Consider the following 19150-nt stretch of genomic DNA (forward strand, 5'->3'; position numbering starts at 1 on the left):
AAGAAAGAAAGAAAGAAAGAAAGAAAGAAAGAAAGAAAGAAAGAAAGAAAGAAAGAAAGAAAGAAAATGCAGATCAAAACCACAAGCAGATGGTGCCCCCTCAACCCCACCACTACCCCAGGGACACCCTGTAGGAGGGGAAACTGGTGGCCATAGAAACAGACTGGGCAGAGGCTGCGGGTTTTCCTAACCATCGTCGCTCCTCCTCGATGGCTCCTGGGCTGAGAGGCCTGGGTCACGTCAGGCCAGGCTGTCTGGGAATGCTCTGAGTGGAGGCCAGTTGGGGTTAGGTGGGCTGGAAGTGTGGGTATATGTGAATATTTTTTTTGGCAGGTTAAATGATGGATCACCTTGCTGTCATTTCTACCTGATCTGTGCTGGCAAGGGACAGTGCCCAAATGAGAAAGGAGGTGCAGCAAAACCATTCTCCAGGAGTGGGCCCACGATATATTATTCATACCCAGGCACTTGCCAGTGGTTGCAGCAGGTTCCTCAGCTAGTGCCTGCTAGTCCTACAGAAGGAGGCTATGCAGCACCTCCAAGCAAGCAAAGCAAAGAGTTCACCCATGGGTGGAAATAGTGGCAAGTGTCCAACGCAGAGAGAGGAACAACATGTGTGTGAGAAAGAGCCAATTGAAAATCAAGCAGAAAGCACAAGATACCTGCAAATAGCAAATCAGCAAAAAGAACAGAATGAACAGTTGGCAACAAAAATTAAATTGCTGACAAAGAAATTAAGTGAACTAAAAATTTGTGTCTTGAACATGCACAGAAACTTGTGTACAACATGCAACCCATTAGTACTGAAAATATGACACCAAACTCTGACACCAAGGGATGGTAGCCTTCATCCTTTTCAGACTGTGCCCTGAACATTAAAAGTGTGACCATCAACACCACTCAGATGTTCTTGGCTGGATGTTGTCTTTTCCATTATTCAGAGATCCGTCGGAGCTTGTTTTCTAGGACCAACACTGAAGAGTTGGTTAACCATGTCTTTTAAATATCTGGCTTCAAATGATGTGAACTAGTATGGAAATTGAGAAACAAAAAATTTTAAGGTATGTGGTACAATAAAGCAATCTTCAACCTGAATGTTCTTAATGAATCCTGACTTCCCAAGAAATACTTCTTTTTTTAAGCTGACAAGAGGAATGGGAAACTGGCAGGTCATGCAAAAGGTTCTCACTGTTTTTTTGTTTGTTTGTTTGTTTGTTTGTTTGTTTTTTGGTTCTCACTTTTAATAGGTACAAGTAATTGGATTAGGAAAAGTTGAATTCCACCTGTGTTAATCTTATTTTTTATTTTATTCTAAATTATTCTAGGTCTGCAGAAACAAATCATTTTGTAATTGGAGCAATTTTTGATGTCAGATTAAAGAAATTCTATCATGTCTTAAAGGCACTATACAAAAAATAAATAAACAAATAGAAATAAAAATAAGGCACTATGCAGTTAAGTGGTTTAAAACTAGAAATAATAAAAAGATGGCAATCACTAATATCTAGCACCTCTAGAGTCTGTTACATTAGTATTGGTAGTTCAGATCATATTTGTTAACCTGGACTTTTAGTATGATGCTAGTTCATTAGTTGGCTTCTGTGTATTGTTGCCACAACCCATGCAGCTCTTGATGGTCCTGGGGAAAATGGTGAGAGGATGAAGAATTATAGAAAAGAGACTAAAGCTGAGGTCAGATGGAGCCTTGTCTCCTGATGAGAAAACAGGAATGGCAAGGCCACTCTGGCATTTATTTATGCTTTTAACAAAGTTAGCATCATGTACACAGGGTTGCCCACTGGCTAATGACTACAATTGACTCAGGTAAGATGTGCTCAGGACTCAAGTATTTTCAGTTTCAGTCATTCCCTATATCACCCTTGTTTCTGTTTGGTAGTGTAAGTGATGGGTGTTCAGTTGCAGTTCAAGAAGCTGTGTTTGGAGGACCTTTGCAGAAGACCTTCTCATTTTTGAACCCTTTCCATTTTGTGTGAACTTACTCCTTTAGGCTAAAGATTTTGGGTACTTGCATTCAACCAGTTATCTCTATACAGCTCAATAATCCATAAGAGTAGTGTGTTACCAGTATAGCTGGCAATTGTCGAAAGTTGTTAGTGATTTGAATCTTGTACAGCCAACATATTATTGTGGCATTTGTTTTTATATCTTATGGTCATACATTTCTGCTGGGTGTTTAAGAGCAAACTATGGCAATATTGGTATTAATCAATTTTTTGTTATCTATCAAGGTAAGTTAAGTCTCCTCAGAATTACCTTGGGACCAAATATAGCATGTTTTAGTTCAGTCAGTGTCATCCATCTGGATAAGTCATAGCCATTGCTTGATCAAGCTTTCTGTGAAAGTTTGGGGGATTTTTTTTCTCTCCTGATGACTCTCCTTAGGCACATGACACATTGTTGAATCACTTTGCTCTGTGCCCTACAATTTTCTTAATCAGAAAATCAGAGATTCATCCAAGCTATAGAAAGTCACAACAGAAGTTCTTTTATGTCATGAATAAACTGAGCTCATAGAGCAAGGATCCAACTCAGGGACTTTTCCATATTTCTGTTTTTAATTTCCAATAAATATCCATTGTGATGGGGGGGCGGAAAGAAGTTCTCTTACGGCCTGGGTCCTCACTGAACTCAGAAATCTAGCACCAAAATATTGACTATCCTCTTTGCTCATCTGTCTATTTAAATATTGGTTGTTGAAACCTGAGTTGGTGAACCTCCAGAAGAGAAGATTAATGACATGACACTGTAACAGAGGCAGTGAGCTTAATATTACTATCTTATCTAAATATCAAACACTCTAGGACATAAAATGGAACTGTTATATTTTAACAACTATGGATATTCTAATATTTAAGTCCCTAAAGAATGTTAACAGACACCAGTTACATATTTTTATACAGAAATTTAAAAAGCAGGACTCAGGTCAACAATTTCTGACATTGCCAGTCAAGCGGAAGACCCAATACTGTTATGGACTACTGGACTCTTTTAGAATATTTTGCTGAGTTAACACACCTATAATATTCAAATGCTGGAACTAAACAAAAAAGGGGATACAGATGAATGTCCATTTTGTATCTGTATATTCAAAGTGGTTAGGATAGATATATAGTTACAGTCTCTTAATGAATAGAAGGATTTGTTCTAATGGTGTTTGTAAATAGAATATCATGTCCGCATCTTGTACAGCAATTAACCACTAGGAAGAATGTGTGCAATGTGTTAATTATTGAAACTGTCCTACTAATTTGGTTTGAAACTGTCTCATTGCTATTTGTTTCTCAATAAAATTATGGGGAAAAAAAGAACTGATGACACTATTTTCTGTGGGATTTAGAGGTCAGCATGTAATTTTAATATAGATAATACCTAATTTTAAAAAATGTTTCTAAGTAAAAAAAAAACTAAAAAAATAAATAAAATTTCATGGACATATACATAATCATTAAGGCAGAGTAAGTATCATCATGATTTTCTTAGAGTCCATGAGTTCACATGGTTAGTGAGAGATATCGTTACTAATAGTAACATAGATTTATAAGTGCAAATAAATAAAAGAAAATTGAATTAGAATGTCAAATTGTATGGAATTCAGAATTGATATATGTTTTTTAATAAAATGTGAAAATAACTTAAAAATAAAAAGAAAGAAATTTAGAAAGCAAAACCCTACATAAAATTGAAACATGACAGTCATGCTGACATTTTGTAACATACTTAAATTTTCATTTTGACATAACATAACCCTTTTAACAAATCATCTATAGCTAATATATAAGAAGCTTTTACCTAATTTATTGTCTTTTAATGGGATATATATCACAAGTTCTTGTTACAGGCAGAGGTCTCTGAAATAAAGTCTTACCACCATAAACAATCCTTGTTTTGCATTTTGGAAGACCTGCATATCTGAAATCATGAATCCATCTAATACACCATAAGAGTAACAATAATGAATTACCACACACATGTGAAAACCTGTGTTTTTTAACTTAGTGTTCCACCAAGAGCATCTTTTAGGAGAAAACCTTATTGTACTTTTTTTTCTAGAAAACTTTACCATTAATTAAATGATCAAATTACTGGGAAGGAGTCTCTCAAAAGACTATGGATAACATTGAGAGATCCTTACCAATGACTAAATGTTGGCCACTCCTCTTTTCACCAATTTGAATCCTATCCAATGATCATTCCATACCCTAGGAAACTTTTGTTAATTATCTTAAGTTTTTAATGAACTGTGGGAAAAATAATTTTGATGTCACTTAGACCACCTGATAACCCAGGTGGAAGCATGCTTTTATGTCTAAAACACAAGTTGTATTATGAACAAAAGATCCAAAAATGCAAAAGAAAAAAATTATTGAGCTCAAATAAAAGGGGAACAGTTGTTCACAGATATGACAGACAAGACAAATGAACAAGTACATGGAATAACAGCTTCAACAAACAAATGCCTTACAAAACCAGAATGCACTCAAATATATTTTGACCTTATTAAATTATAGTAACTCTATTATAATTTTATAGATTTACAATTACAAATAGGCTACTCAGATTTTGTTGTTCATCAATTAGCAGAGATCTCTTAGAAGCAATTGAAAGGAATACAATCTTTTATCAATAATTAATATACTTTTTAATATTTATTCTGTCTTAAAAATACTGTTAACTTTTAGCTCAGTTACCTCTATGCATTCTATTACCTATTCAGACATTTGATTCCCATTTTGGTTACCATCTCTTGGGCATTCAGAGTCAATCCCTTCAGTAGGCCCCATGTCAGTTCTAACTTTATCTTTGTCAGCTTCTTCTCCAGATCCGGATTCATGACACAGCCAGACAGCATGCTGTAGCAAAATGCAAGCATATCCTTGACTCCAAACAAGCTTTGTTGTTGTTGTTGCTACCTGATTGAATTATGATAATATACACTACAGAGAAGGGGAAAAGTTGATATCCCCTTTTGTTTTAAAATTGAATTTTGATCATACGATGAAAACCTGCATCTTGCACTCTGGAAGAGGAAGTCATCATAGAACCTTTCCTACCCCAGAATGACCCATCTGTGAAAACAGAAGCAAATTAAATTTATTTGTCTGAAGGATAATAACAATCAATGACACCACAGAATTAGTCAATGTAGATGGTCAAGAGGATGAAAACTGTCACAACACTGTTGCTCTCAATGGTCCTGGAGAAAAGCAGTGAGGGGATAAATAAATATAGACAAAAGACTAAAGCTGAGGTCAGGTAAAGCTCTCTCCTGATGAGAGAAGAGGAACTTCACAACCACTTTGGGGATATCAGTACATGGTCTCACTATGCAACTCGGACTCATAGTGATCCTCCTGTTTTCAGCCTCCCCAGCAATGGGATTACAGGTATGCACCATCATGCCCCAACTAGTCACTGGCTCAGCACACCCAGGGGCAGGCCAATGCACCATGTGGGACCAGGGATCAAAGCCTAGTTCCTGTACTTGCCAAAGCAGGTGCTTAGTCCACTGAGCTATCTTGCCAGGCCTATTTCTACTTTTAACAAAGTTAGTATCACACACACAGGGTGACTGGATTTGTCTCAGGCAAGATGTTTTTCTCAGGACTGAAATATTTCCAGCTTCAGCTGCACCTTACATATTGTTTTTTGCCTTGGGATGGTGACTAGACAGACCCCTTTAAGGTCTGTGTTACTAGGTTTCTTATTTGAATATGGTCATTATGGGCCATAATGTTGTTTTCTACTAGGACTTGGGATAATGTGACCATGCATAACTCGAGTTGCACCCTGGGTTTTTTAGAAGTATGTTGACTGTGATGTTCTCCTAGTCAGAGGACCACACAGTACCCTGCAACTCAGCAAAGATTTTTAGAGCTACAAGTTCCTTGAAAATGTGAGATTGGAGTCAAGTGTTATTCTATGAAATGCTTCTCTGATGGGCTGTTAACTCCCAATACAACCAAGAAGTGGTCATTCTTTCTTCTCTTTTTTAAATAGGGTTGAACAGGAGTATCAATCTACTCATAGAGGTTGGTAAATGTTCAAATAATTAGGGCTTACCAACAGAGACCTACTGAATCTAACAGCTAATTGATGTTATACAATTAACTTAAAGGGAGATGTAGTTCAGCCAATTAAATCTTTAAAGTTACATGTGTACCTGTAACAGTTGTTACGTTCTAATTCTTTATTTCAAAATAATGGAAATTGATGTACACATGGGATTTGTGGTTACCAATGATATGAAAAAAAATTGTAGAGAAATCATCAGGAGTGTGTCCTCAGTATTTCAAGTCAGAACATAAGGCTGAGAGTTTAAGAAAATTTTGTTCAAGATTTCCTCTTGCCTATGCAATAGGTAGCTGAACACGAAGAAGTAAACACAAGCAATCATGCATTGAATAAAAATGTTAAACAGTGTCTTGACTATTTTATTCAAGTCATTAAAAATGAGTTTTAGTTTGGTAGATTTATCAGGATAAAATGGGGGAAAATATGAGTGTCAGGAGTGAATAAATTTAGAGTTTTCAGAATTGTAAGTGGCTGTTGAACGTTTCTCATGAATTTGTAACTTATAAACAGTAGGATTTGACCTACTTTGCATGCAGGTCCACTCGTTTAGGGATTAGGCTGTCCAATAAGTTGCTGGCTGCATCTGGGATGATGTCTTTGGACTGGTTCAGCTGCAGATGGTGACAGCAGAGCAGCTCCTCCTGTGTCTGGCCCCTCAGCTGCTGAGATGCCGTTTCAAATACTTTGGATACTCTTACTAGGAACTAGTAAGACCTTACTGTAATATGACCAGGTTTTTAGTAAAACACTGTGCTTACAGGCATGCATCACCATGGTCAGACTCTGGCCAGCTCAGTGTGCCCCGGGGCAGGGCTGGCGTGGCGTGTGGCGCCAGGGATCAAACCCGGACCCTGAACTTGCCTAAGTAGGCACTTTCGTTCGCTGAGTTATCTTACTGGCCCTTTTATTGTTTTATAGTTAATTAACAATTTACTTTTTAAGGGTGGGCCTGATAGCTCAGCAGACTAAAACACCTACTTAGGCAGAATGCAGTGGCCAGGGTCCCCAGCCTGCCATGCCAGCCCAGCCCACAGGACATGCTGAGACAGCAACTGAGACTGGGCATGGTGGCACACACCTCCAGTCCCAGCACTTGGGAGACTGAACACAGGAGAATCACTACGAGTCCCATCTATGTAATGAGACCCTGCAGACCCTGTAGAGTCTCCTAAATACAGGAAAGAAAAAAAATACTTTTTATTATCTGATTGTGGCTGTTTATTTAGATTATTGTTACAGATCAAGTTAAAAATGGCCAAATGGGGCAAGAGAGATAGCGCAGTAGAATAAGTGCTTGCCTAGCAAACACAGTCTTGAGTTCAATCCCCGGTACCGCAAAAAAAAAAAAAAAAAAAAAAAAAAAGATGGCCAAATATACACTTTTTAAAAAAACATATCTGTTCTAAAACTTAGATTTTATACTTGGTTATGATTTTCCAATATTAAGAAGCATCTCTAGGGGAAAATGAACCCTTCCTTGTACATGGTTGGTGGGACTGTAAACTTGGACAGCTGTTATAGACCTCAGTGTATAGATTCCTCAAAAATAAATAAATAAATAAAAATAGGAGTTCAATCTCTGGTACAAAAAATAAATAAAATAGAAATTCCACTTGACCCACCTATTTCCCTTCTGGGATCCCTCCTGAAATAGATAAAGCCATCGCATGACAGTGTAGAGCAGCACAGCTCATAATAGCTAAATCTGAGAAGCAACCTATATGTCCATCAACAGATGAATGGATAAAGAAAATGTAGTATTTATATACACATATACTTCTCCATAAAAAGAAAGATAAACTTGAGTCATTTGTAGGAAAATGGATGTACCTTGAGATCATACTGTTAAGTGAAATAAATCAGACCTACAAGCTTAAATGCCACATATTTTCTCTTATGAGAAACCTTCTCTCATGAGAGATGCAAAAATATAAACAAAGACCTACAGGGCCAGGGAGATGGCTCAGTGGAATAAGTGCTTCCCTGGCACGCCCAAGGACCTGAGTTCAATCCCTGGTTCCACCAAAAAAAAAAAAAAGACCTACATAAAAATAGGTAATAGGAAATCCATCTTTTGTGAATGGGAAAGAAACCAAGAGGTGAAAGGAGGAGAACAAAAGGAAGAGAAGGGGGATGGAAAAGAACTGAGACTACTGTGCACATGTTTCAACTCCCCATGAAGTATGTAGTCACCATTATGTGCTGCAAACATGTTTCAATAAAAATTATGAAAAGAAACACTTCTACCCACACAGTTAAGAGGCCCCATGTTTGTTTCATGACCCTAGCTATGAGCAAAGTAAAGCATTACTAAAGAGACAGGCCATAAAAAGGATCATGCAAAGAGCAGCAGCCTCTCCCAGGGTGACAGATACACGGGACTCCACCTAATTGTCCATTTCAAAATCCACGAGCTAATGTTAGCAAGCACCAGGAAAAGGGTGGGAGGTTGAACAGCTAAGGCACAAGGTATGGACCTTGCACTTGCTCACACCCACATATTTTGAAATGGGTGACAAGATGGAGCCCTGGAAGCTTGCCATATGGGAGAATTGTTGTTCCTCACAAGATCCCTCTTAAGGATGGTCGCTGCAGAAGCTTACGTGGTGCTCTCCAGCGCGGGGCTCCTGCAGGTCATGTTCCCCAGGTGCATGGCTCCGTTATACTTGCAACTGAGAGCACAGCTCCCTGGACACTATGCCCTGCAGTCTGTCCCACGCACTCCCATTTGCAGAGGAAAGATCTGCACAGGTTGATGTCCTATGCTCCAGAGTGCCCTTCTTTGACTTTACAGAACAGAAAAGGCAATTGATCCAAAGTAGCTGCACCTAGGACTCTTGCCCTTCTTGTTACCTTGCTTTATAGCTCAAACACAAACATCGTTTCCATGAAATCCTCAGCAGTGGAATGAACTAAAAGGCGTATTGCAGAGCTAGATTCATGTATCTTAGCCTTGAGCGCTCTCCTAACCTTGAGCGTCTCCTGCCCTCTGTGAAGCTTTGGTTAGGTGCCTCCACCAACGCTCCTCTCCATATACTCATCAGCAGATTATTGTTTTAACATTCTCAAGGAATGAGGACCAATCCAACGGTGCAGGTGGCTAATGTCTTGGCTACAGATACTACAAAGAAGTGTAGCATTAGATACTACAAGGAAAGTCCTGCCTCCTGGGAAGGAAGGCAGCCCCTCGAGGACCCCTAGAAGGTGCCCAACCGTCAGGTTTGTTGTCCACTGAGCACAAGCAGTGAACGAATGTGCGAGCGAATTATGTGACATTCTAAAGTTAGCCAACAACCCTTACCCCCAAAAAAAGTGGATTCTGTTCCTGGATATGCCGCTGGAGCCTCTTCCTGCTACAAGCGATCTTCCCACTCAAGGTAATTGTTTGGCTGGGTGTTCAGAGTCCTCCCCAAGTGCTGCACAGTGCAAAGTCACCCTAAGTCCACCTAGATGACCTGGGAGCCTGCCTTTCCCGGGAGTGCCTCAGAACCCGGACATCTCCAAGGGCCGGCCAAGAGCACGCAGCTGGAGAGACTGGCGGGGCGGGGAGGTCAGGTCGAAGAGGACGCGGGCGGGGCGGGGCGGGGCGGGGCGCGGAAGGCGCCTGCACCTGCTACCGCTGGGCGCTTGTCACAGGCGCTGGCTGCGGACTCTCCGAGCACCCACAGGTCAGACGCCCACTGCGTCGAGGGGTGCAGACGCGGAAAGCAGGGCAGGGCGGGATGGGGGAAGGGAAAAGAGGAAAGGAAAGGGGAGAAGGGGGAGGAGAGGGAGGGGCGGGGGTTCTCAAGCTGGGCAAGAGGGCTGGGGGTTGGGGGGAGACTCCAAGAAGAAGCCTGGGACAGTAAGGCGCTCAAAGAAGGCTCGGACTGGGAAGACGCTGAGATGGGGTGGAGTCGCAGAGGGAGGCAGGGGACGGGCGCCTGAGGCCAGGGTCCTGCGATTAGCCTCCCTCGAGCGACCACAAGGTGTGAAGCCCTGGCCTCCGGCCCACCGGTCCGCGAGGGTGGCGCCACCGGGCGCAGGACCTCGCGCTGTTTTCTGCCAGCGTCGCTGTGGGCGCCTGGACCGCTGTCGTCGCTCCTGGTTAGTGCTGATCCGCAAATACAGGCGCCAGGAGGCTGGTGTCTAAGAGCTCGAGGGGGTCAAGCCGCTGGAGCCTGTATTTAGCTTTCGTGAGTAGCGCGAGGAGCAGAAGCCCCGCGGGAGCTCAGGTAAAATCAGCCTTGGGTTGGGGACCCTTGGCCTGTCCGAGGGGAATGACCCTGGAGATGTGACCCAGCCCTAAACAGAAGAAAATTAACATTTCAGCCAGGGGAACCTGAGCTTTGTGAAATGAAAATCGTTTTAAATCGTAGGGCAGCCCTCTCCTAAAGTCACAGAAAGGGCCATTTCCTCCACAAAGTATTCCCAGTCTCCTCTCCTCCACCTCTTAGGGCTCTGTTGGCTCCTCACTGGTGCAGCCTCCCAACTGAAAGGCTACACACAGCATTTACCTTGTAATTATACACTCCTTTTAAAATAGGAAGTACTGCTTACTGCCCATAAGAAAAGTGCCCCTGGGCTGGACAAGGGTCCCCAACTCAGGCTGTGCTTTGTATTCCGCGGAGTCTGGGCTCTCTAGGCAGCAAGCACTAAGGTGGAGAATTACAGTGCCTGGTAAGGCAGGGACCCCGCCCACTTTAAACACAGCTCTTCAGCCCTGAGAGTCTCTTGCTTAATAACAACACGATCGCTCTTCATCGCCACAGTTTCTGGGAAATATATGCAAGTGATAGGCTTTATTGGGTAAGGCCCCTTGATTTTACAAGGGGGGAGGCTTGCTGGAGATAAGCAGAAGGTGAGGCATTATATATGGTTGCATAGTATTTGTTCTGATAATATAAGAGCCAGATGTTCAACTTCCCACTTCCTAGAGAGCTTTGGTGTCCTCTCATTTCTTCCACAGAAGACGGAATCGGTACTGTCGTTTACTTACCCTCCAACCATGCACCTTTCTCTACCTGTGGGTTACTTCCTGTGGATTGTAGTGACCAAAGTAAAGCTATTGAATCTCCCAGGTGCTCTCCGATGTTCCACTTGAGACCTCCCCTGATATGTCCTTGGCTGTGGCTCTAGCTTAATCTTAGCAAGTGGCACTTTCAGATAGGATTATTTAAAAGAAAAAAGAGAGAGACACTTCTCTTTCACTCTCCACACTTCAAAATAACACCAGCCACTGTGCTTGTTCAAAGCACAAAGGTTGCCTATGGGTATAAAAAGATTATCTCTTTCTTCAAATATTTGCTTATTCAAAATAGGTAAGAGCAGCTCTGCCACATGAAAAGCCACTCCCATAGACAACGTCCCTGCACTTGGGAAACTTTTTCACTCTAAGAGAAGTAAGGTCGTGGATATGTCATCAAAAAGCATCTGTAGTACATTTACCATCTACATTTGTTTCTACAGACAGGGCACAAGCCATACGGTAGATGATTCACGATACTGCCCATGCTGAATAGGAACAACCAGAGATCTCAGGCACTACACTCTACACTTCCTCTGAACTCAGCTTTTACCAGCCAGCCCGCTCCCCCTGGAGCTGGAAACTAACAGAAAGAGATCGGTCAAATCTTAATTTGTTTGCCTTTTTATAATCTGTTCTCTCCTATATATATTAAGCAGCCTCAAGACACATTGAAAGAGTCAAGAGCTTGGGAGATAGCTCAGTAGAGTGCCTGCCTGGCAAGTGCAGGGTCCTGAGTTCAATCTGGAAAAAGAAAAAAAGAGTTTAAAAAAACCTATCAGCCACCTATATGTGATGCAAAATTACACTGAAGATAACAAGTCATGCCATTTATTCCCTTTACCATAATTTAGATATTAAAGCCATTATTGATGTCTTAGTAGTAATCAAATCATAATAGGGCTTCACAGAGCAAAAGTAATTTGTATATGCAGCATTTTGAAAGTAGTGTCTTCATACAATAGCTGAAGAAACTGAGTCAAAAGAATTTTGTATCTGACTCAGAGTTTTCTAGTCAGTAAAGGGCAGCACCAGGACATCAGCCTGAATTCTTCCAGAATAATAGCTCCTCCCATTAGAAAGTTGTTGTTGCTGCTGCTGTGGCTTAGTTTTGTGATAAAGGACTATAATTTGTTTCTCCTGAACAAGTGACTTAATATAGTCTCTCACTTGAACTCTTAGAACTCTGATCTTAGGATCAGAGAAGAGTTGGTCCACTTCATACCCATCTCTTACTTCAGTATAATCACAAAAATACTTCAAAGTTGAGTAGAGCCATTAAGGACTTGTTTTTCAAGAAAAAGAGATTCACTGTGTAGTAAGACCCTGTAGACCCTGTACTACATACAGAGAGAGAGAGAGAGAGAGAGAGAGAGAGAGAGAGAGAGAGAGAGAGATTCAGGGGCTGGAGAGAACTCAGCATTCTAAGCACTTGCCTGGCAAGTGCAAGGACTTGGGTTTGAACCTGGATGACACATGCTGTGCAAACCCCAACCTGGGCACACCTAGCAGCCACTGAGACTAGACATGGTGACAGACACCTATAATCCCAGCTGAGGGGCAGAGGAGGCTAAGACAGGAAGATCACTACAACTCTGAGAACTACAGCTAATACTATTAAAACCTACGTCTCCTGATGTCCAGACTGTTGCTGTTTCTGGCATGTGTTCTCTTGTGAATTCCCTAAACGCATAAAGTAAGAGACTTATTTTGATTTATTCTATGAGCTTGAAGTCTCCAACAGCAAGCCATCATCTTTTTGAATCCTAACCTCAAATACAGATGTTTTGTAATTTACAAAATTACTGATCCAGACAAACCATGAATTGAAAATATCACAAATCAAAAATGCATCTACTACATCTTGCTCCAAACATTTTTGCTCAGGAAAACACAGCACAGGGCAGTTCCCAGGTGGGGTCACATGACTGCTGCTGCCTAGCAGGGAAAGACTCATGCACACATACGGCACACCCAGATTAGTGTTCAAAACCTGAAACACCATTTCTACCAAATAATGCTTACGGCTTCCCACTATCTCCTAAATCGGAAACTCTAAGTCAAATCACTATACATCAAGGGCCTCTGTACTTACAGATCCTCCCAGTCTACCTATCTTCTATGAGCGGAAACATTTTATTTGTCCTAAATGATTCCTAGCACAGCGCCGTATTTAAAGGAGAAGTGGGTGCATCCAGCTTCTTCTACAACCAAGTAACAGGCACAGCCCCTGCTGGGCCTATTTGGATTCTGGACACATTGTGTGTGTTACTCTGGCCCACTGACTGAGTGATTCGGAAAGCTGCTAGTTATGACTAAGTCCCAGAACGAGACAAGTCTCTGAAACCGATTCAGATGCCTGCTCGGCCTGCTTGACCTACAGCCACATGATCCAGTGTGCTCAATATTTTTAGAGGCATTAAATATTTGTTAAATACATGTTTAAACACCTATGAGATGACCTTAGAATTTCATTCAGCTATAAATAACAGAAAACCTTGTTTAAGGTGGCTTACACAAGTAATTCATTCATTTTTCTCAGAAAGCTAGAAGTCTGGAGGGGAGAAGTTTGAGGCTGGCAAAGGCATTTCAGAACTTCACCTGAAACAGGTGGGCTGTCACAACGAGTCTCCAAGGTGCCGGTGTTTCAGCAGAAAGAAGTGCAGAACATTTAATACCAGGTGAGTCTGTTTTGCGTTTCAAAAATAGAAATAAATAAATAAAAATAGATTTTCTGGAAGTTTCCTATATCTTATTTCTAGAAATATGCTACATAACAGCTCCACCAAAAAGGGAACTGAGAAAACCCAGTGTTTTACTGGACGTGTTGCCCATGAATTCTGTGGCTAAGGAATTCTGTGACTAAGGAATGGAGGAGAGTGGGCATTGGATGAGCAAATAGTAGAGTCAGCCACGCTATGATGTACAAACCAGAGACTCTGTTTTTAAATGGGCTGGGGTTTTTTTGGTTGGTTTACCAAAAAAGCAATAGACAATGCACTGAGTCTAGGGGAACTCTTTTAAATGCTGGATTCCATGGCCTGCCCAATAAAGGCTATTACAGTTGTCCCTCTGTATACGGGTACTCTGCATTCACAGATAAAAACCAATCACAGATCAAAAAAGTGAATATACTAAATATGTATGGGCTGTTTTCCTGGCATAATTCCCTATACAAAATTCTATAGTTATTTACATAGCGTTTACATTGTATGAGGTTTTATTAAATAATCTAGAGATGATTTGAAGTACACAGGAAGATGTGTGTAAATGATAAGTACAAGTTATCCCTTTTATTATAAGGGACTTGCGCATGTGCAGTTTTGGTATTGGGGGCCTACATATAGACAGAAGACTGTACTTAGAGATAGGATGGATCTATGAATTTGAACTATAGACTGGCTTTCCAGGTCATTTGAATGCAGGTGAATGCCAGACGATGCTCTGAGAAACACTGAATTTGGAGTAGGTTAGCAAAAGTGCCTTTATTTTATTCCAAGCAGATTTCTGCCTCACTCCTCCTGAGGCTATTACTCTCTTTATTAACTTTCTACTTGCATCAAGACAAATCATTGTATTATCTTAGGAATCACCAGTTAGAGGGTTTTTCACTGAGCTCCTTGAAATGCTTTTGCTGTATTTTCTTTTGTTCTAATTGTTAACATTGTAGTTTTTGTCATCACTGGTCAGAAACTACCAACGTGTATTTTATAGGTAAGTCATTACAGTTACTGTGCCTTAATTTTGTATTTTCACCAAATAGTAAAAAATAGTCACCAAATCATTCAGTGATATTCAAATGTCTTTTTTCTTTTTCATGCTTTCACTTTTGTTTTCCCCAAATTGTATTTTGAAACATTGCCATAGATGCAGCTGGCATGTTTTCAAATCTTCCCATCATGTTTTCCTGGTACTAGATTTTTGCCTAGGGGAGTGGGCCTGTCCTTTATATGTACAGATGACCCACAGATGGCAATTTTTCCAAACATCTTTATCTGAGGTATAATGGTGCTTGACAACTCTCCACTTACATTATAAAATACTCATCATAACTATCAGGGAAGCCTTTCTACAAAGATTCTTCCCAAGACTTTCCTTTCTTATTATGAAAGACAGCATCAATTCCAAGTTTGTTTGGTTTTTTTTTTTTTTTTTCTTTCATCTTATTGGTACATTTTAGGTATAACGATCCCATTCATCATAGGAAATTTGTACCTGTACATAATATATATTGCTTTTTTCCATTCCTTTCCTTCCCCTTCAACCCCTCTTCTCCTCTTTTATAGAATCTTTGTTTACATTTTTGCCTTCTATTATGTTTTCTCTGTTTTATTTTGGTTTGTTTTGGTTTTTTTGGCAGAACCGGGGACTGAACTCAGGCCCTTGCACTTGCCAGGGAATCGCTTATTCTACTGAGCCATCTCCCTGGCCCTATTATGTTTTCTTGTTCCTTCCTTCCTTCCTTTCCCTCCTTCGCTCACTTGTTCTCATTTGAACATTATCTCCCATTTCCCAACATCTATTATATGTACATTTTGGTCCTTATTTACACATTCAGTTTCTCACACCAGAGAAATAATGCAGTATTTAAGCATGTCTGTTCGATTTATTTCACTTAAGAGTATGGTTTCAAGGTGCAACCATTTAACTAGAAATGTCTCCTTTTTTTTGGTCATGGTGTATATATAGTCTTCTTAATGACTTGCTGCATTCTATCTGCCAGTTTCCTACTGAGGATTTTTTTTATTAATTTTAATGAGAAAGAAATAGCAATGAGACAGTTTCAAAACAGGTTAGTAGGAGAGTTACAATAATCAATACATTGCATATTGTTGTCTTCGTAGTAGTTATTCAGAATACAAGATGCAGACATGACATCTTGTCTAAACACTATTAGTACAAATCTTTCTCACTGAACTAAGAGAAAGTAGCTGTATATCTATCCTATTTTGTATGAACAGATTTTTTTTCACTGTAAAATGGTCTTTCATTTATATCCCCCCTTTTTTTTTGTTTTGTCGGAGGAGTTTTGCATCCATGTTTGTTAGGGAGAATGGTCTGTAGTTCTCCTTTGAGTTGGCTCCTTCTCTGGTTTTGGTATCAGAGTAATGCTTGCTTCCAGGAATGCATCTGAGAGTACTACTTCCCTTTCAACTCACGAATTAGTTTCAGAAGTAGCAGCATTAGGTCTTCTTTAAATTTCCTGTAGAATTCCACAATGAATCTTGCAGGGCCTCCTCTATTCTTTCTGCCAGAATACTACTTCATTGTATTTAAAAAAAAATCACATCTTCTTTATCCATTTATTGGTTGATGAGCATTTGGGTTTCTATAAACATGAATATGCATATATTGCTATGGTAGAATGCTTTTAATTCTTTGGAGAAGTTACCAAGAAGGAGAACAGCTGGGTCAAATGTAATACCTAATTTTAGTTTTTTGATAAATCCCCACACTGACTTCCACAGTGGTTGCGCCAGTCAACATCCCCACAAACAGTGGAGAAGGGTGCTTTTTCTCCACAGCTGCACCAGCAATTGTTATTGGTTGATTTCTTGGTAACAGCCATTCTTTCTGGAGTGAGATGGAACCTCAGTGTCTTAGTTTGAATCTCTCAAATGGCCAGTGACATTGAAAACTTTTTCATATATTTGCTGTTCCATTTTTCAATGGAGAAATGTCTTTTTATTTCAAATGCTTATTTTTGGATTGAGTCTTTAAATTGGGTTTGTGGTGAGGGTGCTGTTTGTTTATTTAGTTCTCTATATGCTCTTGACAGTAATTCTTTGTCTGAGGAACAGGTACTAAAAACTTTTCCCACAGTGTAGGTTGTCTCTTTACTCTTGGCGGTTTCACTTGCTGTGCAAAAGCTTTTTGATATGATGAGATACCAGTTGTTGATTCTTTGTGAGAGTTCCTGTGTAGTGGAGTTTTGTTCATAAAGTCTTCACTTACACCTATGTCTACAAGATTTCTATGTATTCTTTCTTCCAGAATATTTAAGGTTTGTTTTCATATTTAGATCTTTATTTTTATTTTAACTTGGTGCATGGTGAGAGGCCTGTGTCTTATTTTAGGCTTTGACATGTTTTCCACGCATCATTTATTAAAGAGGCACTCTTTCTTCCAGATCCAGTGTGTCATACTGGCCTTATCATTTAATTGTAGAAATGTCTAATTTCTTCTTTACTTTCATCTGTGACCCACTGGTTGTTCAGGATGGTATTAATTTCCATGTAGTCTTAGTGGTTTATGTAGTCTTAGTTTATGGTTTATGGTTTCTTTTGCCATCGGTTGTCAACTTCATTGCACTATGATTTGTTATGAATAGGGTAATTTTATTGCATAGGATAATTTGCATTTACTTAAGCATATTCTATGAGCCAGTATGTGGTCAGTTTTGGAGAAAGTCCTGTGTGGTGTTCAGAAGAATGTGCATTCTGTTGTTAGGTAGAATACTCTATAGATATTGCTTTTATTTCTGTTTGTTTGGTCATCCTTTTTCTGTCTGGTTGGGTTGTTTTGCTTTGATTTTTCTCTTTGTTTTTGTTGTGTTTTAATTTTTGGTGGTATTGTCCTTTCTTTCTTTTTCCCTTTTTTTTCCTTAACTTTCCTTAGCTAAGCTCATTACCTTCCTTTTTGTTTTCTTACATTCTTTCTCTCTTTCCTCAGCAGCCCTTGAAATTATATCTTCAGGTGAGTAGACATTGTCACTTTTCTTCCTTATTCACTTCAATAATCCTAATATTTTCTCTTTCACCCTTTCTCCCATGTCCTTCAACTTCCCAAATCCTGAGTGATTATCCTTTGCCACCCAGCCTAGCTTCTTCTATATTTGACCTCAATCATTTCTATATCTTTTCCCCTCTTGATGCCAACCTTACCCCTGCAACAGGGTAAAATCACTGCATTCTAGTTGCTAGTATATGTTATATTTTGTTATATAACTATAGAATTTGATCCTATGGTCAAAGGTATTAGGTTAATAGTTACCTAATAGTTACCACAGTTTGTCAGTAGCTCAGCTATATGTGATGCTGTTGCTATTGAACTGCTTTAGCCAAGATGTCATCATGTTATAAGCAGTTTTTCTCCCTTACAAGATAACATTGATTGTTATCTGGGTCATAACAATCACCATTAAAAAAAAAATCACCATATTCCAGTACAAAAGGACTGGGTACTGAACAAAATAGCAACTTTTCATCCTCAAAAAATAGGGAAGATAGGTTCTTAAAAGTAAACATAAAGACCACCTGTCTAAGTTACTTTTATCCGGTTGCTGAGATAAAATATACAATTACCAAAGTTAAGGAAAGAAAGGTTTATCTAGTTCACAGTTTGTGAAGGTTTCAGTCCATAATCAGTTGGCTCCAAGGCAGGATAGCGTGACACAAAGGCAACAGTTGAAGGCAGCAGAAGACTGAAAAAGCAAAAAGAGCAAAAGAGGGAATAGCAAGCCACTTTTTCTCCCTTATATTGTAAGCAGGGTACCTTCTCCCAGGGCAGCTGTAGCACTCACACCATCTCTGGGCCCTCCTCTTGCACAGGATGAGGATGTTTACAAAGTGAGAACCCTGGCCCCTTGCTGAGTCAAACTTCTAAACTTCTCAAATTGATACAAACCTTAAAAAACAGACATTCTTTAGTACTAGCAATGAAATTATCTGGCATAGGAAATTGGTGAGCAGCAACCAAGAAAACAAAATAAGAGAAAAATGAGAAAACAGAAATTAGGGCTAGGGATTTAGCTCAGCAGTAGAATGCTTGCCTAGCAAGTTGGAAGCCCTAGGTTCAGTCCTTGGCACTGAAACCAAAACATAAACTGCACCTAGAAAACAAATGTACAAGACACAGAAACAAAACGCAACCCAGGCTCCCAACCCACCCAGGACAAGCCCAAAGCACAATGAGGTAAAAGAAACCAGAATTTCTGGAATGTTGATATTATGTACCCTGCTGAAGATTTATTGTAGTCTTGGACATTTGGAGCTCTATTTTTTTGTATGTCAAATTTTTTATCCATGTTTGGGAAGTTTTCTTTTTTTTTTT

General features: G+C 39.9%; 1 protein-coding gene and 1 pseudogene across 2 annotated transcripts in view; both read left to right on the forward strand.

Annotated features, from left to right (window-relative positions):
- The window catches only part of LOC101582783, a 53499-nt pseudogene extending 52655 nt beyond the window's left edge, over positions 1-844 (forward strand).
- An 8843-nt stretch (positions 845-9687) lies between these two features.
- Positions 9688-19150, forward strand: part of Tmem45b (transmembrane protein 45B) — a 36036-nt gene continuing 26573 nt past the window's right edge. The window contains exons 1-2 of one of the 2 annotated variants that reach the window (XM_023701550.1): positions 9688-9761; positions 13641-13779. The gene's annotated coding sequence lies outside the window, so the exon portion shown is untranslated. The remainder of the gene's footprint in view (positions 9762-13640; positions 13780-19150) is intronic. The other variant, XM_004641417.2, reaches the window with a different exon arrangement.

This window comes from Octodon degus, unplaced genomic scaffold (genome assembly GCF_000260255.1).
Source record: "Octodon degus isolate 3935 unplaced genomic scaffold, OctDeg1.0 scaffold00136, whole genome shotgun sequence".
NCBI classification, from domain to species: domain Eukaryota; kingdom Metazoa; phylum Chordata; class Mammalia; order Rodentia; family Octodontidae; genus Octodon; species Octodon degus.